Genomic DNA, 23,718 nt, shown 5'->3' with positions numbered 1-23,718 from the left:
AGCTATTCCCAATTTCCTGAGAAAGCACCAGATTTATTTCCAAAGTGGTTGTACAAGTTTGCACTCTCACCAGCAATAGAGAACCCTTTTCTTCACATCTTCACCAGCCTGTACTGTCACTTGCGATTTTTATCCTTGCCATTCTGATGGATGTAAGATGGAATCTCAGAAATGTTTTGACTTGAATTTCTCCGATAACTAATGTCATTGAGCATTTGTTCAAGTGTTTCTCTGCCATTTGAGATTCCTCTGTCTCAAATTCTCTGTTTAGCTCTGTACAAAATTTTTTAACTGATTATTTTGGTTATTATTTGTTGGTGTTTAATTTCTTGAGTTCTTTATATATTTTGGGAATTATCCCTTTGTCAGATATAGGGTTGGTAAAAATCTTTTCCTAATCTCTAGGCTGCCATCTTGATCTGATAACAGTGTTCTTTGCTTTACAGAAGCTTTTCAGTTTCAGGAGGTCCCATTTATTAATTGTTGATCTTAGTTGTTAGTGTTCAATTCAGGAAGTTGTCTCTTGTGCCAATAAGTTCAAGGCTGATTCCCACTTTCTTTTCTAATAGATTTAGTGTTTCTGGTTTTATGTTGAGGTCTTTGATCTATGTGGACTTGACATTTATGCAGGGTGATAAGTATGGATCTATTTGTATTTTTCTACATGTGTATATCCAGATAGATCAGCACCATTTGTTGGAGGTGCTTTCTGTTCTCCATTGTATGGTTTTGACTTCTTTGTCTAAAATCAAGTGTCTCTAGGTGTGTGGGTTTATATCTGGGTCTTCAATCCAATGCCATTGACCAACCTGTCTGTTTCTGTACCAATACCATGCCATTTTTAGTACTATTGCTGTGTAGTATAGTTTGAAGTCAGGGGTGGAAATACCTCAAGAAGTTCCTTAATTGTATAGGATTCTTTCACTATAGGATTTGTGTTTTTCCATATGAAGTTGAGAATTGTTCTTTCACCATCTGAAAAGAATTTTGTTGGTATTATGGCGGGAATTTCATTGAATCTATACATAGCTTTTGATGGCTATTTTTACTATCTTAAGTCTACCAATCCATGAGCATGGGTGATCTTTTCATTTTCTGGTATCTTCTTTAATTTCTTTTTTCAGACTTGAAGTTCTTGCCATACAGATATTTCACTTCCTTGGTTAGAGTTACCCAAGATACTTTATATTATTTGTGCCTATTGTAATGGTGTAGTTTTCTTAATTTCTTTCTCAGCTTGTTTGCTGTTTGTGTAGAGGATGGCTACTGAGTTTTTTAAGTTAATTTTGTATCGTAACACTTTGCTGAAGGTGTTTATCAGCTGTAGGAGTTCTCTGTTAGAATTTTGGGGGGGGTAGCTTAGTAAATTTTCATATCATCTGCAAACAGGGATACTTAAGCTTCTTCCTTTTCAACTTGTATCCTCTTTCATTTAGTTGTCTTATCGCTCTAACTAGAATTTCAAGTTCATTGAAGAGTTATGAAGAGAGTAGGCACCCTTGCCTTATCCCTAGTTTTAGTGGAATTGATTTGAGTTTCTCTCCATTTAATTTGATGTTGACTATAGGCTTGCTGTGCATAGCCTTTCTTATGCTTAGGTTTGCATCCCTGTTCTCTTCAAGACTTTGATCATGAAGGGGTGTTTGATTTTGTCAAAGGCTTTTTATGCATCTAATGAGATGATCATGTTGTTTTTAATTTCAGTTTGCTTATATGGTGGATTACATTGATGGATTTTCATATATGGAACCATTTCTGCACCCCTGGTATAAAACCTATTTGATCATGGTGGATGATGTATTTGATGTGTTCTTGGATTTGGTTTGTGAGGATTTTATTGAATATTTTTGCGTTCATGTTCGTAAGAGAAATTGGTCTGAAATTCTCTTTGTTAAGCCTTTGTGTGGTTTAGATATCAAAGTCTTCATAGAATGAGTTTGGCAATGTTCCTTCTGTTTCTAATTTGTGGAATAGTTTGGGGAGTATTGGTATTAGGTCTTCTTTGAAAGTCTGGTAGAATTTCTGCACTAAAACTGTCTGTCTCTGGGCTTTTTTGGGTGGGGAACTTGTTTTCATTTATTTATTTTATTGACTTTGCATCCTTGTAGCCCCTTCTTTCCTTCTCCCAGGTCCACCCTCTCTTCCTCTGTGTTCTCTTTCCCCTTTTCCTCAGAAAAGGGAACCTCTCTCGACCATCCACCCCAGCTCATCGAGTTGCTTCAGGACTGAATCTCTTCCCGTATGGCTTGTCAGGGCAGTCCTGCCAGGGGAAAATGATCTAAAAGCTAGTAACTGAGTCTCTGTCCAATGTAGTCTCCATTTCCCTTCCTAGAAGACCCATTGAAGACTAAGATGCCCATCTGCTACATCTTTGTAGGGGGTCTAGGTTCAGTTCATGCATGGTCCTTGGTTGGTGCTTCAGTCTCAGCAAAGCCCTCTGGGCCCTGGTTTGTTGGCTTAGTCACTCTTCATGTGGAGCTTCTGTCACTTCTGGGTCCTTTTCCCTTTCCTCCCATTATCCCCAAGACTCCCTATGCATGTTTGGCTCTGAGTCTCAGCACCTGTTTTGAGGCACTGCTGGGTAGAGCTTCTCAGAGGACAAGGCTGACAGGCTCCTGTCTGCAAGCTTAGCAGAGTATCTCACATAGTGTCAGGGGCTGGCACTCTCCAATAGGGTAGATCTTCGGTTGGGCCAGGCATTGTTTGTGCATTCCCTCAATTTCTGCTCTATCTTTATCCGTGCACATCTAGTAGGCAGGGTAAATCTTTCTTCAGTGGTTAAGAGCACTGCCTGGGAGACTTTTTATTACTGCTTCTATTTCCTTAGGCATTATAGGACTCTTTTTTTTTCCTTTATTAATTACACTTTATTCACTTTGTATCCCCCCTGTGGTTCCCTCCCTCCTCCCATCCCAATCCTTCCCTTCCTCCACCCTCTGCATGCATGCCCCTCCCCAAGTCCACTGATAGGGGAGGTCTTCTTTTCCTTCCTTCTGATCCTAGTCAACTAGGTCTCATCAGGAGTGGCTGCATTGTCTTCTGTGGCCTGGTAATGCTGCTTCCCCCTCGGGGGGAGGTAATTAAAGAGCAGGCCAATCAGTTCATGTCAGAGACAGTCCCTGTTCCTATTACAATGGAACCCACATAGATACTAAACTGCCATGGGCTACATCTGTGCAGGGGTCTTAGGTTATCTCCATGCATAGTCCTTGTCTCAGGACTCTTTATACTGTTTAGCTGTTCTTTATTTAATTTGGGGGCATGAATTCTATCAAGGAAATTATCTATTTCTTTCAGTTTTTCCAAATTTATGGAACACAGGTTTTTGAAATAAGCCCGAAGATTCTTTGGATTTCCTTAGAGATGTTGCTCTGCTCCCCCCCCCCCCTTTTTGCTTCTGATTTTGTTGACTTGGATGGTGTCTCTCTGCCTTTTAGTTAGTTTGGCTAGGGGTTTGTCTGTCTTGTTGATTTTCTCAAAGAACCAGCTCTTGGCTTCATTGATTCTTGGCATTGTTCTCTTTGTTTCTTAAGTTATTGATTTCAGCCCCGAGTTTGATTATTTCATGCCATCTACTCCTCTAATGTCTATTTGCTTCTTTTTGTTCTACAGCTTTTAGGTGTGCTTTTTAATTGCTACTATGAGAACTTTCCAGTTTCTTAGTGCTATGAACTTTCCCCTTTGCACAGTTTCCATAGGTTGTGCCTTCATTTTCATTGAATTTTAGAAAGTTTTTTATTTCTTTATTTCGTCCTTGACCCAGTGGTCATTGAGTAGGGAATTGTTTATTTCTGTTGTTGTTAAAAATCCAGCTTTAATCCATGGTGATCTGATAAGATTCAATGGGTTAATTCAATTTTCTTTTATCTGTTGAGGCTTGCTTTGTGACCAAGTATATGGCCAATTTTGGAGAAAATTCCATGAGGTGCAAAATTCCTTTGTGGTCACCCAGCTTTCTTACACCTCGCCTGGTCCACCAGCATAGCCCAGGGGCAGCACTGCCCACAGTGACTTGCTCCCCTCCCAACATCATTATCTAATCAAGAAGATGCACCACATCCTTGCTCACAGGCTAATCTAGCAGGAGCCCTTTCTCAACCGATTGTTCTTTTCCTAAATGACCCTAGCCTGGGTCAAGTTGGCATAAAACAAGCTGGCATGCCAAGGGAATTAAAAATATGTGGTTGGGAGTTTTGCTTTTTGGGATCACCCGTGGAGCACTATCTGGGGTGCGGGGCATCTTCTTAGGCTTCAGTTGTCATTCCCAGTAGGCTGTCCACTATTGACACCTGGCAGGCATTGCCTATGACGGGCACTGTTAGCTGTGCATGCTGCTATATTCCTTTGCTCTCCTCCTGCCCGCCAGCCAGTTCTTTTCTATTTTATTCGCAATTACTTTTTCCTCCATGAGGTCCCTTCCGTGCTGATACTCTCTTGTCTCCTTACACTACATATCCCCCACATCTTCCTGGCAGTCACATTCATTTTATTCACCACCTAAAAGAGATAATGTTCAGGACTCCAACCTCACACTAATCCTTCAGATTTGTATATTCAGGCACTTGTTAGAACCATCCATTAGTGTTAAATATTGCATGTACACTATTTCTAGGTTTGTTCAGTCTCAAATCCTTCTCTTTTTTTCTTTTTCTTTCTTACGTTTGGCTGGTCATCATGTACTATCGATCATAAGCATTTTGAAATGTCAATTTCTTTCCCTCTATCTTTACTGCCAATCCCCAAAACAGGCTGCTGCCTTCTCTGCACACCATGCCCCAGACTGCCCTTTCTTTCAATTCATCTTCATACTCTACACAGAATGTTACAAAAAAAATCTAACAATGCCTAGCTTTCTGTTTAAAGATTTTTATAGTAATTTTCCATTCTCTCAAACTGAAATATAACTTCTTACTATAACCTGGAAGGCTCTCGGTATTTAGCTTTTTGTCTCACATTTTTATGTTCATTTCTCCCCTCTCCCTCTGAAGTGGGTACTCATGTTTTCTGGATTTTAAGTCCATCTTGGTTAGGCACCATTCTGTGTTTTCTACTTTTGTTTTAAATATCCTTTGTCAAATGGAATTATAATTACTTAGATGACTATATTTCTTCATCTTCGTTGTAAGATGCCCAAGGTTAGAGATTTTTACTTTGTTCACACAGATCCATAACCAATCACCATGGTAGGCACAACACTCATAGTCAATAAACATTTATTGACTTTTCTCTTTATATAGCCCTGAGCTTAATATTTTGCAAAATCATGCATATAGTCATTTGCCTCTGAAGGAGCCTATAATGGAAAGATCAGAAGATTCAGTCATGTAGAAAACAAGAAAAACTCTCTATTTAATAGTAATTGTCTCCTGTTTCTTACATTACCTTCCTGAAATATAGGTGGTATGATAAAATAATCAGATCAAGTATATAATTTACATCACCTTAGCCATCTTCACTCATGAACTTTCTTTCAGATCACTCTCCATTTTAAAGAAAAAATTGAAAACACATCAGCAGTTTGACTTACTTAAACCGAAGAGAATTGTTTCAAAGAAACAATATCCTACATTTACAAGAACTAAAGCATCTGATTATGCCTTAATTTTTCTTAACTGATCAAAATATGGCCAGGGCACGACTTCTCCATTTGAGGAGCAGATGTCACAGAACAAGTTTACAGAATACACAAGAAACACATGGCCAAAACCTAAAGTCTGGTTGTGAAATAGAGAATTCCAGGGAGGCCCCGAGGTAAGGGCTGAGCCTCACTATCCATGCACACTGTCTCCAGTGTCCTGTTTATATCCTGTAGTGGCAGGATGTACAAAGGTTAATGGTGTTTTGAGTGGTTTGTGTGTGTGTGTGTGTGTGTGTGTGTGTGTGTGAGAGAGAGAGAGAGAGAGAGAGAGAGAGAGATTTTTGTTGGGGGGGGAACTGCATTCTATGAAGAAATTTTGTAATTGAATTATTCCTCAGCCTTTATTTGTTTGGCTCAGATTTATATAAATGATAATTGGGTGATTAATATGAAGTGCAGAATAAGAAAATCATAGAGACATATAATCCGGTTTTATACATACCTAGATTGGGACATGATTTAAGATATATTGTGATATTGATACAGTTTTAATGATGCTTTAAAGATCAGCACAACTGAACTGTTTACACCTAAAAGCAGGAACTGCCTGTGAGCGAAACTGATCAAGTAAGATGACATGGGGATCTTCTGTGCTTGGCAAGAGCTGAATCTTAGAGCCTTTCAGAAAGTGATGTAGTGAATTATGTAGTGAATGTGACAAATGAATGAAAGGCCATAGGATTTGGACCTTTGTTAAACACCTAGGTGCTAAGGGTGAGATAAGTCTTCACAGCTGTTTTCTGGGCAGTTATGAGTCAGATGTGAAGGTTAGGGAGGGGAAGCTCAAGAGCAAAGGGTAGAGGAAGCAATGAACAGAATATGAGAAAGTGTCAGCCATTACAAGAGCATCCGAATACCCTTGACATTCTATCTTCTCTCCCTCTTTCTGGCTCCTCATTGTACTCCTTTTCTTTTACATTTGTAGTGAACACACACTCCAATTCCCAACCTTTGCAGTTTTCCACCTGAAAACAAAGATGCCATTCAAAACGGCTTTCAATAGTCACCTGAACTTTGAGCACCATATGTAGTTTGTGTCCAAATCATCATGCCAACTTAACGGTTGAAGAGAAGGGCTAAGGGGAGGCCAACACACCTTATTCAGGACACTTGGGGGCTTATTTCAGATCATGGATTGCTGTCAAAATTGTTCCACTTTCAGAGGCAGCCCACTCATCAAACATGTGACCATTATAGCCTAGATAGTTGGACAGATCAGTACTGTCCTAGGATAACAAGAGTTTTAGACAGCATTTGACCAGATTGAAAACTGACAGGAGGCTCTAAACAATTTATATTCTTCATCTTCTAATACTGTGGGGTAAAAGTTCTGGTTTGCTACCCAAGAATCCTATTTTCCATCACAAACAACGCTGCTCTCAATAACAGCCAGAGCTTCATTAAGCTAAAACAATAGAAGGCAAGGAAACAAAAGAGCTAATATATTAGTATTTCATGGAGCACTTGTAAAGAATATGTTAAAGTTAATGAGTCTCAGCTACTTAAATTATTTATAATACTTCAACATTTTTAATATGTTGTCTGGAAATACAAGTTGGTTCCTTGCCCAACTCTAGACAGCTTTCTGACTGCAGGACAGCTGGCCATCTTCTGTTGTTAACCACCCTACCCCAGCCAGGTATAGGGGGATACTCTTAAATAGTTTGAACTTAGGTTAAATTAAATAGGCTCTGATACAATGCCAGATTCCCGGCTTATCCTTTGTTATAGCCTACAACAACCCTTGATCCCTAGAATTCACCAGTCCTGGGATATTTTAAACTCATTTTTTAAAACTTGAAGTGTCACATTTCCTGATGATGGGTTCAATTGTGTGCAATGAACAAATTCGTCAAGGAGTTGGGACAGGCAAGCACAGCTGAGAAACCAGTGCTTCCTTGTTGGTTTGAGATGCAAATTTATTTCCTAACAATGAACCTAGCAACCTGGGCCCCCTACCTGCTTCCGGGAGCACATGGAACCCCTTTCAAACAATAGATATACCTCACTAGCAACCTGCTTGTAACTTAGCCTTTGTAACAAAATGCATTCTGAAATAAGTCTTAAAAGTAGGAGAAATGAGCTGATACAGCCAGGACCAGTCTGGGGTAGATGACATTAAGGTAAACTCTGTGCTTTGAGTGAAGTTTTAGAGAAAAGCCTTTTGTTTCCATAGGATGACTCTGCATGATTCAGTGTGGATATGATTAAAATCAATGTGGACGTGACTGAAAATATGGTGCATCATGGAAAAGAAGAGATGCTTATAACTGAAGCCTATCAATTGATCAAAACTGATAAAACTCATATTCCACTTAACTCCGCCTCCTCCTGGACCCACTAAAGGAGGCTGCAAACAGTGGCTTATTCCTAGCAGGTTGCTGCAACTCTATAGAAATATATCAGGACTGTATTTTTGTTTTGCTTCTATATATCCCTTTGCTACTTGTACATTTTTCTTCCATTTTTTTTTTAAAACAAGATCCCAAGAACCTAGAAACACTCAGTCCAGACAAATAACTTCCCACCCTGGGTAACAGAATGAGTCCTCCAGAATGATGAGCCCAGAGCCATACTCCCACCAATTGTCATGTTAGGTGTTTTAGTCACAGTGACAAACACATTGACAAACTGTTTTCTAATATTCTTTAACTGCTTAACTCCCCCATCAGCAATGAATAAGATTCTTACATCCTTGTCAACATTTCTGTTGTAAATATTTATAATTTTCACCATCCCAATAACTGTATGATAGTATCTGGTTTCGTTTAAATTGCTTTTTTCCCCTTTCTAGTAGCATTGGGCATTTTTTTTTCATGTGCTTGTTATGTATATATCTTTGTTAAGTGCCTCTTCTAATGTCCATTTTCAAACTTTGAGTTATTAGTCTTCTTGGATTAGAGGATTAGAATATATATATATATATATATATATTAGAATATATATATTAGAATATATATATTCTAGAGACTACTAGATGCCAAATCTTTATTAGAATGTTCATTGCAATATTTTGTCATTTTGCTTTCTTGATGATGTTTTTCCAAAGAGAAGATCATAAACAGTTGTTGATGTAATCCAATTCATCTCTTACTTTTCCTCTTGTGGTTTAGGACTTTGGCATGCTACTCCAGAAATCGTTGGCTACTGCAACATTACAAATGCCTTTCTCTGCATTTCTCCTGTAAGCTTGAAAGTGTTAGCTTTTGCATTTCACTCAAATTCATCTTCAGTTATTTGTTATAGATGAAGTGAAGTGAGGGACAAAGCTTGCATTTTCCCCAAATGAATATCCACTTGGCCCAGGGCCAGCTTATGAAAAGATTATCATTTTAGATTGACATGCCTTGCAGCTTTTATGACAAGACAGTTCCACATACATGCATAAACATATTCTGGACTCTGTCCCATTCAATAGGCCTGTATGTTTTTGGTTATTGCTTTCTTAACCCAACTTGACGACTGTTAAGTTTGAGACTTGGTTAAGGTAATGTCAGTCTTCTAACTTAATTCTTTTTATTTATCTAGGACCTAGTTATTTTAAGTTTTGCAAATATAAGGATCACCTTGTCAATTTCCACTCCCACCTATAATAGGAGACAACTATTTGATGCAATTTTTTTTCTAGTGCTCCATTTGATTACAGTAATAGTGCTAGTTATATACAAAAAAAATGTTGTGGTTAAATGTTCTGTGTCCACTTGCTTACACAATAGAGCCCATCTTTTGATCACACACTATTTTAGATGTTGGAAGTATTTCACAGGTGCGATTAAGACTGAAAATCATTTGGCATCAAAAATTATGTAGTGGGCTACAATCACTTAGTTTAATACCTTAAAAGAAAATTTTCATGTTTCCCTGGAAGAAATTCTGCCTGAAAGCTTGACATAGAATCATACTTGAATTTCTAGTACATTGACTTTGTGGATTCAAGGTTTAAAATGAAATCTACCTCTGTGTGAGCTTGTTGTCTATCTATTTGTCCTGCAGATACTAAACTTTAGAACTTGGTTATAAAGGTAAGAAAACTCTGATATTTTTCTGTTAAAGCTCCTTTTAAACTTGATAGTAAGTATAGAGGATGCTTAGATGGAACGGTAAACTTCCATAGACGAAGATCATGTGAAGACACCATGAAGACTACTTAGAAAAGTGGTTCTTCAGTGCTGGAGGGTTATTTGATAAAGGCTGAAAATGCAGTTTGGGGTAGGTGATAGTTGTAAGGGTTTGCACACAACCCACTGCGCTTTCTCTTTATGTGTTGTAGACAAGTCTTCCTGGATCACAGGTTCTCCCAAGAATGCCATGGCTTAACAGGTCAGTCAGAGAAGCAGCTAGACTATGAGGACAGCTATGGATGGATGGGTTACATAGCACTTACTGTGAGAATGCCTAACGAGTGTTGGCTGTCCTTTAGTTAAGCACACGAAGCACGTTATCAGAAGCAGGGGATTCCTAAGCCTAGGTGTAACAAGAAGAAGTTGTGGGGCCCCAGTTTTTCCTTTGCTTGCAGCTAACACAACCAGACCACGTATGTGCAGTGAGGCTCTCTGGAGAGCGAGATATGTTAGGGAGGTCCCACTTCTTCCATGTTTTCTCAGTGTAGATCTTTCTTGGCTGTGGAGAATGACACAGTTAAAAAAAAAGCCCCTTAAGGAAAACTCCCTGCAAGGAGTCACGACTGTGTGTGCATGTGACTACTTGTCATAGTACAACTGATTCACCATCGTTAAGAAAAAAAAATGTGATTAGGCTCTTACCCTCTACTACTTCTATGATAACAGTTCTTCCTCACAGGTGAATAACTAGGTCTTCAAGATCAGGTTTTATAGATAAAATTCTGTGATCATGAAATCTTGGAGATTCCATCACTGAAGAGATGGCTCAGTGGTTAAGAGTCTGCTCTTAAAGGTGATCCAAGTTGGGCTACCAGCACCCAGATTAGGTGGCTCACAACCACCTAACTCTGAAATCAGGGCATTCAACGAATTCTTCTGGTCTCTGAGGGCACCTGATCTCCTGTGCACATACAGACACATACACAAACATACAATTTTTAAACACAATGCTAACTACAAGTAAAGTCAAGCCTGGCAATGTGCTTCTAAGATCTCTGAATAACTTTCAAGTTTGCTGTCATTCTCAGGAGAATTTTGCAAACAAGCATGGGTCTGCCCTTGCTCTTCATATGGCTTTAGTTTCTGAGTATCTTGCGTTTAAATAAGTGAGAAGTAGCAACTGATATCATGGGGATTCTTCCAGGGTCAGACACGTGGAGAGTATGGGGAAGTAAACACATGGTGGATGTTATAGCAAGAATGTCCTTCAGAGGGAAGGCATTGCTTAGAGCAAGAAGACACGGGTAATGCTCATGGGAAAGATGGAAGACAACACGGACTTTGCTGATGATCAGTGATTTCCAGAGGATCTAGAGTGCTGCTTCTCAACCTGTGGCTTATGACTCCTCTAGGGGTCAGATGACTCTTTCATGAGGATGGTCTAAGCCCATGGGAAATATCAGATATCTACATTCTGATTCAGAACAGTAGCAAAATTACAGTTATGAAGTAGCAATGAAAATCATTTTATGATTGGGGGTCACCACAACATGAGAAGCTGTATTAAAGGTTCTCAGCATTGGGAAGATTGAGAACCACTTGGAGAATTCAGAGACCTGGAAAGTTAAAAATGACATGATGGATTAGGGCTATTTCTCCAGTTGCTTAACCCATGCCTTTGATGTGTCCTGTCCATCAGCAGTTCAAGTAGGTTTTAATTTAAAGATAGAGAAAAATTCTACCTCTTACCACTTTAATGTCTACCACCTAACCCCAAACCACTTTTCTGTTTGGCTGAACTTCAAACTGGCCTCCATTCCGCTACCTCGCTTCCCTCTTAATCACTCTCAATACATCAACAGCATAGAAAAATATTGCTTTTACAGAAACATTATCAGATCATCTTCTTTTGCTTGCTTGTTTTTCTCAAAAGCCAGCAGAAGACTCTGATCATGTTTGGAACAAATTTAAACTCTTACTAAAACTTATGAAGATTTATGCACTCTTGACTAACACTGCTTCCCTAGTTTCATTTTCTACCGTTTCTAGATAGCCGGTTCTGGCATGCAATGGCTACAGTGGATCCTGTTGATGCTCTGGCCTGGGGGTATTTACCATTATGGATCTCTCTGTATGGAAGGCTCTTCCTCAGGGTAGTCATCTACTGAAAAAAAAAAAAAACAATCTGAGTAGCTATTTAAACATTAGACACTCAGAAACTGAGCCATACGCACAAACACAGACACACACAGACCTCCCCACACACACTGTATTAAGCCCCCCTGTCTGTTGAGCCATTTTGCCAGCTCCCATCATAGCTGTTAAAATGATGTAGCTCACCAGTGCTTGCTTGTCTGTGTATTATTTTTCCCCGAGTCTTTTCTTCTGTCATGACAGTTCTGTGAACTGCTTCTCATTTCCTGAATAAATGAATGGCTGAGTCTGTGTTTGGTGTTATCCAATAACTGTGCTTTAATTCTATTTGCATCTTCTCTCATGTCAGGTATCTTTACTCGGTAGTGTTATTATTTCTTTTTTTGAGAGAATATTATTTCTTCCTCTGTTGTTTGGCTGAGGTTAGACTAGATTGAGAACCAGAATTCATTGATCCCATATTTTTTCCTTGTTTATTTTTACTACCAAAACTATATGTGCCTGGGCCCCTGCTTGCAAAATCTTTCTTAAGCCTCTCTACCCCCTGGCCTTTTCTATCCTAAAGCCCCATGAAACTTGAAAGCTATACCATGCATTCTGGCATTTGGCCACATATTCTTACCTGTTGGCTACAGATAACAGGCAATGAGGAGAGTGTTAGGTACTTAAGGATAATCTTTAATTGAGGATGTCACATAGCTTTATTCTAACACACACGTCTAGCTTCCCAAATATGAGTTTTTCCTATGTCAGGCAAAGTTATTTATGTAGTAGGTTTTCCTAGAGTAGAACACTGGCATTCAGTTTATATTTTAGAAATGTTTCTCTCATTTTGATCAATCAGTTTGTATTATTCAGAGAGGGGGTTAGCAAGGCTTTAGAGTGGCCTCAACTTTGGGCTATGCTAATCAGCTTTATGTATTAACAGCATTCTCCAAAGCCCAAGTTTTCTAAAAACACCAAGCAAGCTAATCGGATTTTACTCAACATTTTACCAATTATGAGTTTGTGCAAACACTATATTATTTTTCATTATTCATACTATGAATACTTCTACCCAGAAATATGAGTCCCAATGTAGTCCCACACTGGTTGGGAAAAATTTATCCATTAGTGGAGAGTCACAAATATTTTAATTATTAGGCGAACCTGTCTTCAATCAGATGTCACATTTTAACAAAGCTGTCATCCAATAACCTGAAACAAATGTCAATGTGGAATTAATTTGTTTTATAATTAACACTCAATCTTTGGTGTCAAATGGATATAATAATTTAATGGTAATAATTAGACTTTATTGTAATTAGCTTAAAAATGGAGAACACGTTCAGAGCTGTGCAAAGCAATGTTGAAAGTTGATTTTTGATTTATGTGTCTTCTACAGTAGAAGATATAATAAAGATGTCAATTCTGGCCAAAACAGTCTGTAAATTTGATGTTAATTCAATAAAAATGTTAACTTTAAGGAATATTGATATTCTGGTTATTGTGGCTTGTGGAGATAAGCCCAGCATACAAGTATTCCTAGGGAGGAGGTTTGCTGTAAGTTTGAGGCCAGCCTGGGCTTCATAGTAAGTTCCAAGCTAACCAGGGTTACAGAATCAGAGCCTGTTTTTTTTTTTTTTTCTTTAAATGATAAATGGATTACTTATTCTTGAAGAAGAATGTGAATGTTAATGGACAGGCTATTTGGGGAGGGAGAGGGAATCTGTGCTACTGTGGATTAAAGTTTGCTATGAAGCAAGTATAATGGTAATAATGTTTGGGCATAATGATAGGTATTTAAGTTGATAAAAACAAAAAAATCATGAACAAAGTCTAATATATGATGGGATATTGTGTATGATAGAGTTAATCACTTCTAATCAATGAAGAAAATGTTGATTATTTAGTCAAAGATATTGAATAAGAATTGTCTTGAGTTAGCAAGAAATCTATTTCACACATTAATAAAGCTCAAATGGATTAAATATTAATTAAAATCATTATTATAAGAAGAATATTTTAATTTAATCTTCTAAGTAGACAAAAGCTTTTCACTGCTTGGCGTAAAGCAAGAATCCACAAGGGACAAGAACACAAATCTGACTTCAGAGTTCAGAATTTCCACGTGGCAAACTGTGACATTCATTATTTTTCTCTTTACTAATATTTCTTGTGTTATTATTACACACAAGGCACACACATTAATGCTTTCACTATGTAAAGGATTCCTACAAATCAATAGCAAAACTAAGAACAACTTGAGAGAAAAATGAGCAAAATACATGAAAAGCTAATTTATCCTGTGACAAAAAAGCCAATAAACACATGAAACAAATCAAGCTCTACCTGAAAGCAACAATGATTATAACCTTTCACATATTGTATTGATAGGTTTAAAAGCTGCTCTTGTTGATAATGGTGTGATCAGAGAGGCATTTCAACTTCTGTTGTGAAAGTACACATTGTACAGTCTTCTGATGGCAATTTTGCAGTGCATACTAACAATTAAAACATGCATAACTTTTCATCCAGCAATTCTGTTTCCAGAAATGAACCTCAGAGAAATCATTGCGCATGTTGCAAAGTATTATGCGAGAGCCTTTCATCTGTAGCAGTGTTTGTACTCGCAAGAGTATTTTATCAACCTGATGAAATTCTACAAAATGTCTCAAATAAGTTCATTATTTGTGTGCTTACATGAAAATATGCCTATAAAACATCATTTTAAGAACCTCAGCTTTGTGGTTATAGATGTAGCCTCATTATAACATTGTTTATATGATGCAGATGTAAAGTATGTGTGTGAATACATATCAGCAAAGGCAAGTTGACGCCGTTCATCTGAATAGGATTCCAGAGAACTTGATATTTTTCTCTTTATGTTGCTGTCTTTCGGATTTATTCAGATAAAGAGTGTGTGTTGTTCCTAGTTCAGGGTGTTGAAGAGACAGCCCAGGCAGAAAAGTGCAAGCATAAAGATCTGAGTTTGATTCCCATCACCCCATTAGTAAGGAGCATGACAGCAAGCATCTCTAACCACAGTGCTGTGGAGGAAGGTAGAAGCAGATGCATCTTTGAAGGTCACAGGCTTAGCCAAGTGAGTGATATTCAGGTTCAGTGAGAGAGCCTGCCTCAAAATACAAGGTGGGGAGGGATAGAAAATGCCTGATGTCAGTCCTTGGCCACTGCACTCGACATGCATGAATACATATATGCCCGGTTACCTGCACACACTTGCATACACCTACGTGAACACATACACCACCTCTCCCTGCAACACTAAAATAAAATATTGAATTACACTTTCTGGTTGGATTAGTTGATTTTCAGTTGTTGTTGTTATTATTATTGAGACATACTGACCTCAAACTAATGTTGAGTCTTCTACCTCAGCTTCTCAAATTACTGAAGTTAGAGATGTGAACTCTCCTAACTGACTCGTTTGAATTTTGTTTTTTTTTTAATCTATTACAAATATTAAGCATGTTGCCAGATGTGTTGCTAGCAAATATTCCTCCTACTCTATAGAAATGAAATAAAATGAAATCAGAACTACACTGAGATTCCTTTTGTCAGAATGGCTATCATTAACAAAGTAAGCAATAAATGCTGTTGTGGGTTTGAGGAAAGAAAAACTTCTACGTTGCAGGTAGGGATATAAACTAGTGTATCTATTATGCAAATCAGTATTGGGGCTTTCACAAAAACCAACTGACAGTTGGCTTTCACAAGATGGCTCAGAAGGTAGTGGTGCTTCCTGCCAAGGCTGACGACCTGAATTTATCCAGAGCCCATTTGCTGGAATGGGTGAACCAACTTTTGCACAAGTTGTTCTTGGACCTCAACATACCTGCATGCCATGGACATGCTTCCCTCTCCCATCACATAAATAAGTGAATTTAAGGAAAGCAACATAAAAAACAAACCATAAAATTACCACATGATCCAAAAGAATCTTAGCATGTTACAGACACTCCTCCTCATGTGTGCATATCTGTATGTACCCTGATGATAGTTACCCCTACCTCTACTCCTCCCAGTTCCTCTCCACCTCCTTTCCCCTCTCCTCCAGATCCACTCCTTTTCTGTCTTTCACTTGAAAAGAGGCTCCTAAGAGATACCAACCATTAAATAGTACCTGTTTATTGAGGGACTACTTAATTTTGCTGAGTTGTGGATATCTTGGGGTCCATCAATGGACGAATGAATAAAGATGATATGGTTCATATGTACGATGGAATTTTATTTAGATGTAAAGAGAAATGAAATTGTGACATTTTCAGGAAAATAAACACATGTGGAATCATTATGTTAAGTAAAATAAACCAGACTCAAAACAAATATTGCATGCTTTTTATTATTAGGAGTCCAGGGTTAAAATTAAACAGAGGCAGAGAGGTACAAAGTGAGAGTAGGAAGTGAAGTGGGAAAAGATAAAAAGAGAAGATAATGGAATATATGTGATATGAAAGCAGAAGCAGAAGAGAGGACTTATGGCTATTTAGGGAAAGAAGAAAAGGAGGAGTAGGGTTGAAGACAGGCAGCTAAGGTGAATAAGAACAATGTATGATGATATATATGTATACATATGTTGGTATATGTGTATATATGTTGGTATATTGATATATATTTGTTTATAAACATGTCATAATAAATCCCATTGCTTTATATGCTAACTAGAATATTAATAAAGTAAAAAAATACCAAGTCATAAATTCCTAAAATTTGTTTAAGAGGCAAGGGTGATGGTACACACCTATAATTTTAATTCTCAGAATGCTGAGGCACGGGGATTATGAAGCCAAGTCACCTTGGAGTATTTAGCAAAATCCTATCTCAAGACACAATTTGCTTGGGAGATGCAATTCTCTTATATCTGTATTTTCTGTAACTATTTATAAGATATCTAGCCCAAGTGTTTTTAAATATTTATTTTATTTTATATTTTTCATTTTATTTAAAATAGATTATTTTCTCATACAATATATCCTGATTATAGTATCTCCTCTCTCTATTCCTCCCAGTTCTTCTCTGCCTCTTCTCCCCTCTCCTCCAGATCTACTCCTTTTCTGTCTCTCACTTGAAAAGAGGCATCTGAGAGATACCAGCCAAATATGACAAAATAAAATACAGTAAAATGAAGATTCACATTAACCCCTTATATATGAATATTGTACTCAGCATCAAATCACCAGCTTTATAAGTCCAATAATGCATTCTAGCAGTTAAGGATAAAAATGGCTCTCTGTCCTTGCCTTGCTGAGTATTTTCTTAGGCTCAGATACTGGACCACAGAGGTGATTAATTAGGAAAAGCTGGGCAACACTGAGGGACCTGGCACCCCACAACTGAACTTGCTATAGTGCACTGGTTACTTTTCTTACTGCTGACAAACAGAGCAGAGTAAAACAGAATCCGGGAGAGGGTACCAACTTGCTACACAGGTTGAGGGTGTTGTCCATCACAGCAGGGAAGGCATGGTGCAGGAGAGTGAGTCTGTGTTCAAAAAGCAGAAAAGACGAACACTGGTGCTCCACTCGCTCTGCTTTTCATTTGGTTGAGATCCTCAGCCATGGGATCTTGCTGGCCAGCTTCAGGGTGAGTCTTCCCATCATACTCAGACTTCATAGACAGACCTTGAGTTTTGTCCTCTCGATCAGTGTAAATTCCATGAGGTTGACATTAAGATTGACGGTCACATACAGAGAAGGACTTGCAGAGGGAGCTGGTTAGTTTACCTGCATAGTTCCTATGGAATCTTTCAGAGATGTATTTGAGACATTCCTAAACAATTTATAATCTTTAAAAAATGCATAGTTGTGGCTCTTGAGTCCAGTCTATTTTCTGCCTGTGACCACCTTGGACTAGAAGAATCATATCTTCTTGAGGATGAAACACACAGGATGGTAGTTCCCTGAGTGCACAGACTTGTCTATTGGCTCCAGAAGAGCTATATACCCAGCCTCTGATTTCCTATTTCTGAGCTAGAGAGGTAGTTCAGCATGTAAAGGCAGTTATTACCAAGATGGAAAACCCAAGTTCAATCTCTAGGACTCACAAAGAGAGAAGCAACACCTTCAAGTTTCTCTCTGACCTCCACGAACATACACTATTCCAAACACACACACACACACACACACACACACACACACACACACACACACACATTAAAAGTTCCTATAGTTCCTATTTTGGATATTATTTATATTTGGCTTCCCTGCCATTTAGGAAGTAAAAATTTAGCACAGGATAGGAGCAGGTCAATTCTACTAGCTGGTAGAAAACAGTTTATCTGTCCATCAGTTCTGTAGGAACACACAATCTTTGCTTCCCTGAAGAGTGTTGGAGTTTTGATTCCCAGACCCATCTACCTACCCCCTGTATTTACTGTGGACACCAGCATTCTTTTGCTAAACTCCTTCATCAATAGGTGGGAATTTCATCTTGCTTCCTTTGATAAGTAGAGCCTTTCACGATGATTGGACATGTCAAAGGTAGCACTCTTACATGAATAGTTTATACAGGTGACAACAGGTGCATGAACCCAGAGAGAAACCCATGATTGCCCATGGCCCCTGCATGGTGGGTTCTCTGCTTCCTATGGGAGGAGGAACTGGGGTAAGCTATGTACATGTCTGAGTGCGCAGTGTGGGGTGTAAGGAGCAGACCTCTGTAGACCCAGAGGAAGGAAAGTCCTATTGTGCTAGAGCAGTGGTTCTCAAGCTGTGGGTCACAACCCCTTTGGCAAAATTTTATCTCCAAAATTATTTACATTACAATCCATAACGGTTTCAAAATTATAGGTATAAAGTAGCAACAAGAAAATTATGTGGTTGGGGGATAGTCACCATAGTATAAGGAACTGTATTAAAGGTTCATAGCATTAGGAAGGTTGAGAACCACTGTGTTAGAGCTAGGAGATTGAGATTAAAATTCCACTGCATAGGACTGATAAGGAAAATGAAGGAGAAGGGTCCCAGGGGACCAAAGGACCCTTGGTCCCTGTGATGAAAAGCCTAAGTCCCTGGAGTACTTGAGGTCCACTTGTCATCAGAATGTACCTGAAAGCACGACTGCTTAGGAAACCTTTTGTATAAAAGAATCTGAGAAATTTGCATCATTGGAATCTGAATGATGGGTAGGTTTATCATGGCTCCTTCTCTATAGTGATAAGAAAAAGAAAGGCCCATAGAGTGTTCAGGGACCTTTTACAAGGAATAAGAAAAAAAAAAAAAAAAAAAAAAAAAAAAAAAAAAAAAAAAAAAAAAAAAAAAAAGACAGGCCTTTGCCTGAGAAACCTGAGTTTATGATTGTGTTTTCTCCCAAACAGACCTCAGAGACTTTTTTTTTTCTCTCTGAACATGCCCTCCTCCTGGATAGCCCTTCACTGTCACCATTTGTTTGTATCCTGCCCATCTTGAAATGCCCAAAGTATGCTTTCCAAGATGTCTTCTCTGATGGTTCACAGAATTGATGTGTTCATCCTATAAAGCTCCTGTAGCTTAAAATTCCTTTTATGTGCAGAATCTCGTACACATTACATTAGCTTGTCTATTGATGATCATGTGTGTTCCATTCCTCCTGATGAATGGTACACTTGGTGATCTCATCAATTATCCAGTACCATGCTGGAAACATACTAATGGTGTGAGCCATTTAGTAAGTAGCAAACAAGTATCAAGACAAATTTTTGTATAGAACATTTATTGCCCTATTTTAAGGGGTGTCTTAGAAACTTAAGATGCAGAAATATTGTTTATCAAGATAATTGGATAAGCAAGGCCTAGTGGCATACACCTGTAATCCCAGCACTAGGGGAGACAGAGGCACATGAATCCCTGTGATTTTGAGGCCATCCTGGTCTACAAAGTAACTCCAGAACAGTCAAGGCTATACATGTCTCAAAAAAAAAAAAAAAAAAAAAAAAAGAAAAAGAAAAAGAAAAGAAAAAAGAAACAGAAAAAAAAATAATTGGGTGAGTATTACCAGCACTTGGCAGACATGAAGTAGATTATTAGAAGGTCAATGGATAAAATAGTCTGAAAATTCGGTAATACTGTGGTTCTTGTGAGCTTCTCAAATAACATGTAAGATATCAGGCAGATTAAAATGAACTTTTATAATTATTTGAGTCTGGAGGCAAACAGGATTCATAATATGCACTCAAAGCTCATTTTACTATGTTTTAACCTTTCGTGAGTTTTTCAGTATAGTCACTATGGAGATTGAGGGGCATTTTTATTCTTTTATGGTCAGAATTTTACCAAGTGTTGTCCTCCATTTTGGAAAATAACATTATTGGTAGGAGTATAGGCGACGATGAAGAACAACACATCCAAGTGGCCCAGTAGAGTACACTTACAGTAATGTGTGTCTATGAAGGTTCTGCTTGCAGGCAGCGTGGAAGTGTCCTGTATATTCCTGAGTAGGCTTGCCCAAACAGTGACTTACTAAGGCACATGTTAATTTTTTATAAATTACATTCATTTAAATTTCTTATTCATATTGCCATTAGAGCATTTTGTTTGTTTGTTTGTTTGTTTGTTTGGTTGGTTGGTTGATTGGATTTTCAAGACAGGATTTCTCTGGGTAGCCCTTATTGTCCAGGAACTCACTCTGTAGACCAGACTGGCCTTGAACTCAGAGATTCCCCTGCCTCTGCCTCCTGAATGCTGGAACTAAAGACCACCATCATCTGGCAAATTTCATTATTTTAAATTATGCACATTAATGTTATTTGTTTCACTTTAACAAAGTAAAAGGGCATTAGGGATGAAATTGAATCCCACAGATCTGAATTGTGAGGGTTTTTGCTAGGGAACTCAGTGTTTTTGTTGTACTTTTGTTATCATGACAAAAATACCTGGCAGATGCAGTTTAAGAAAAAGAAAGAATTGTTGTAGCTTACAGTTTAATAAGCCCACAGTCCATTCTGCAGGGAAGGCCTGTTGGTAGGGGCAGATGGTCATGTTGTTCTGCAGTGAGGAGGCAGAGAGCAATGATAGATAGGCACCTCACTGTCTCCCTTATAGTTCATTGGGACCCAGCTCATGAAATGATACTACCCATAGTGAGAGTGGATTCCACCTCAGTTAACCCAGTCTAGAGACCTCCACAATCACAGCCAGAGGTTTCCTCCTAGGTGGTTCTGGATCCTGTCATCTAACAATAATAACCATCACCAGTGGGATGGGTACTCTTTGGCATTTCCAGAAATGCAGCCTAAGAGATTCATGATGAAATACAGCAAGCAAAACAGCAGCAGTCTCAACTAAAAGCTGACATTTCAGCACAGCTTCATGGTCTGTGGGGGGTTTCCTCACAGCATTATCATCAGAAGCAGCACAGTAAATTGAATTACCCAAAGTGTTCCAAAGATGGCTCAAATCATCTAACTCTGCTCGGCCCCATTGGCTGCCCTGCCCACTACTGCAGTTAGGGTCTAGAGATGTCTCTGCTGTTACTGCTCAGCAGTTCACTCACTGAGAATCAAGTAGGAGATCCCAGAATTCAATGCATTTGCACTGGGCTTATCCCAGTATGTATTTTAATAAAGTCATATGCTTTTGATGGCAGAGTAAAAATGGTCAGCCCTAAAAACATATGTGAGCAACACTAAATGGGTGCAGCAGTTTCTACTTATGTTTTTATTTATATATAAATGCATATATGTGTGTATATCTATTATCTATGTATGTATGTATGTATGTATGTATCTATCATCTTCTACCTATCATCTATGTATCTACCTAATCTATCAACCTATCATGTATGTATGCATGCAGGTATGTATGTATATATGTATGTATGTATGTATGTATCTACCTATCTGCCTACCCATCTATCTACCAATATATCTACTTATAGATCAAGAGACTGAATTTGAGATTGAGCAGGGAGGCATGTGAAGAAGAAGGGGATGAAAAAATGTGATTACAGTGCATATGCATGGAGTTGAAAAATTAAAGCAAAAGAAACATGGAACCATCAATGAGTCTGTGACCCACACATACACATTCACACACATACACACATATGTACATACCTATACACACACACACATACATGCATATACATATGCACACAAAGATACATGCACACACACATACATCCCTGCACACTCATAAAAATAGATGTAATGAGTCATGTATTTTGGAGACTCATGTAATTTGTAATTATGTAATTTATAAGATGATACCAGAGCCACTCAATTTTTAATAATTGAAGCCTTTACTTTGTCTATCTTATGGTTTTTTTTTTTTTTTTTTTTTTTGCTTGTGGTACTTAGCTGAAATACAAACTAGAAGCCTCAGTAGAAATGCCTGCCTGCTTCAACCCACTTCCAAAGGCTCCAAGCCAAACCTCATTTTATTTACTGTCCTCTATAAAATTCAGGCCTAATAATCACAAGGAATCCTTCACACATGACCAAGTTGTTCTTCGTTTCCTACTGTCTCCTACAGCGTTTATCTTAATGTTCTTCCATGTGTATAATTTCCCAGAAAATTTAGTACTTAATATTCTGATGGTTTCCAGTATATGTTTTGTTTCCCCACTGAGACAGTAAGTGATTCAGAGGCAAAGCCTGTGCCTGATACAAGTTCTTTGTTTTCCTGCGCTGAGCTCACGGGCGCTGCTAAATAGAGCAGTGGTCCATCATGAGGGAAGAGCTGAGCGAACATATCAGGATCACAGGGGGAAGCTGGAAAACTATGCATGCCAGTTATCACCCACATACAGACCCATAATCATTCTTGAGGTGTTAGGTTTTGAAAAGAAAGGTTAAAATCATAGGATGAAATACGAACGGCATGACTACAATCAAGAGGGGAAAAGTTGTGCACGGGGTATGATTACTTTTTCCAAATAAAAAAGAATGTTAAGTTTTCTCATGATTGGTATTAGGACTGGTAAGACAGCTGAGCAGTGTCCTGAGGTGGAACGTCAGTTTATAAGCCAACAATGTGCCTCTGCTTTAGCGGCAATGAACTAGAATGTAACACTAGACAGTAAGAGAGCCATAAATATGTAAACTACCTAGAAATTAACCCAAATGAAACAGTATAGTAATGCTTTACAAAAAGGTTAAGATAAAATACTGCATAGAAAATGAACATCTAATGGAGAGACATTTCATGTCCAGGGTTTGGAATGAGTTTCAAGTCAAATAGCCACAAATGCATGTATAAAATGCCTGCCAAAATTCAAGGCGAGTCCTTTCAAATTTTGATAAACTTTCTAAGAGTTATATTAAGTCATTCATGGATATGGCAACTTCAAGAATGAGAAAGAGAGGGAAATGGGGATAGAAGATGCTCTGGATAAAGGATGACGGAGGGCATGTGGTGTTTAGGGAAAGCTGGCAAGTCGGAAGAAAGAGCTGATACTGCAGTCTTGAGCCTAGGTACTACATGGGAGAAGGCAGAAAACTCATGCAGGGTTTCTGCGCTGTTGTCTCCTGGACATTTCTTCCATATCAGAAGAGATAATTCTTTGCTTTGAAGCCCTTCGTCTAGCTCAGTGGTTCTCAATCTTCCCGATGCTGCCACCTGATGCTGATGTTGTGGTGACCCCTAACTATAAGATCATCTTGTTGCTACTTCATTACTGTAACTTTCCTACTGTCATGAATCCCAATGTAAAAATCTGATGTGTAGGATATCTGACCTGTGGTTCCTGTGAAAGGTACATGGCTCTCAAAGGGGTCACAACCCACAGATTGAGAACCATTGATCTAGTCAGATGCGGTCACTTGTTAGAGAGCTGTTAGCAGGCATACCCAGGTGGTCACTCAAAGGATTTGCCTATTTTCAGACTTACTTTCAGAGAAACATCTGGACTGGTGTTTGAAAAACAAACAAACAAACAAACTGAGCACTA

The sequence above is a fragment of the Meriones unguiculatus genome, chromosome 1 (genome assembly GCF_030254825.1).
Source record: "Meriones unguiculatus strain TT.TT164.6M chromosome 1, Bangor_MerUng_6.1, whole genome shotgun sequence".
NCBI classification, from domain to species: domain Eukaryota; kingdom Metazoa; phylum Chordata; class Mammalia; order Rodentia; family Muridae; genus Meriones; species Meriones unguiculatus.
This window is presented reverse-complemented; position numbering follows the sequence as displayed.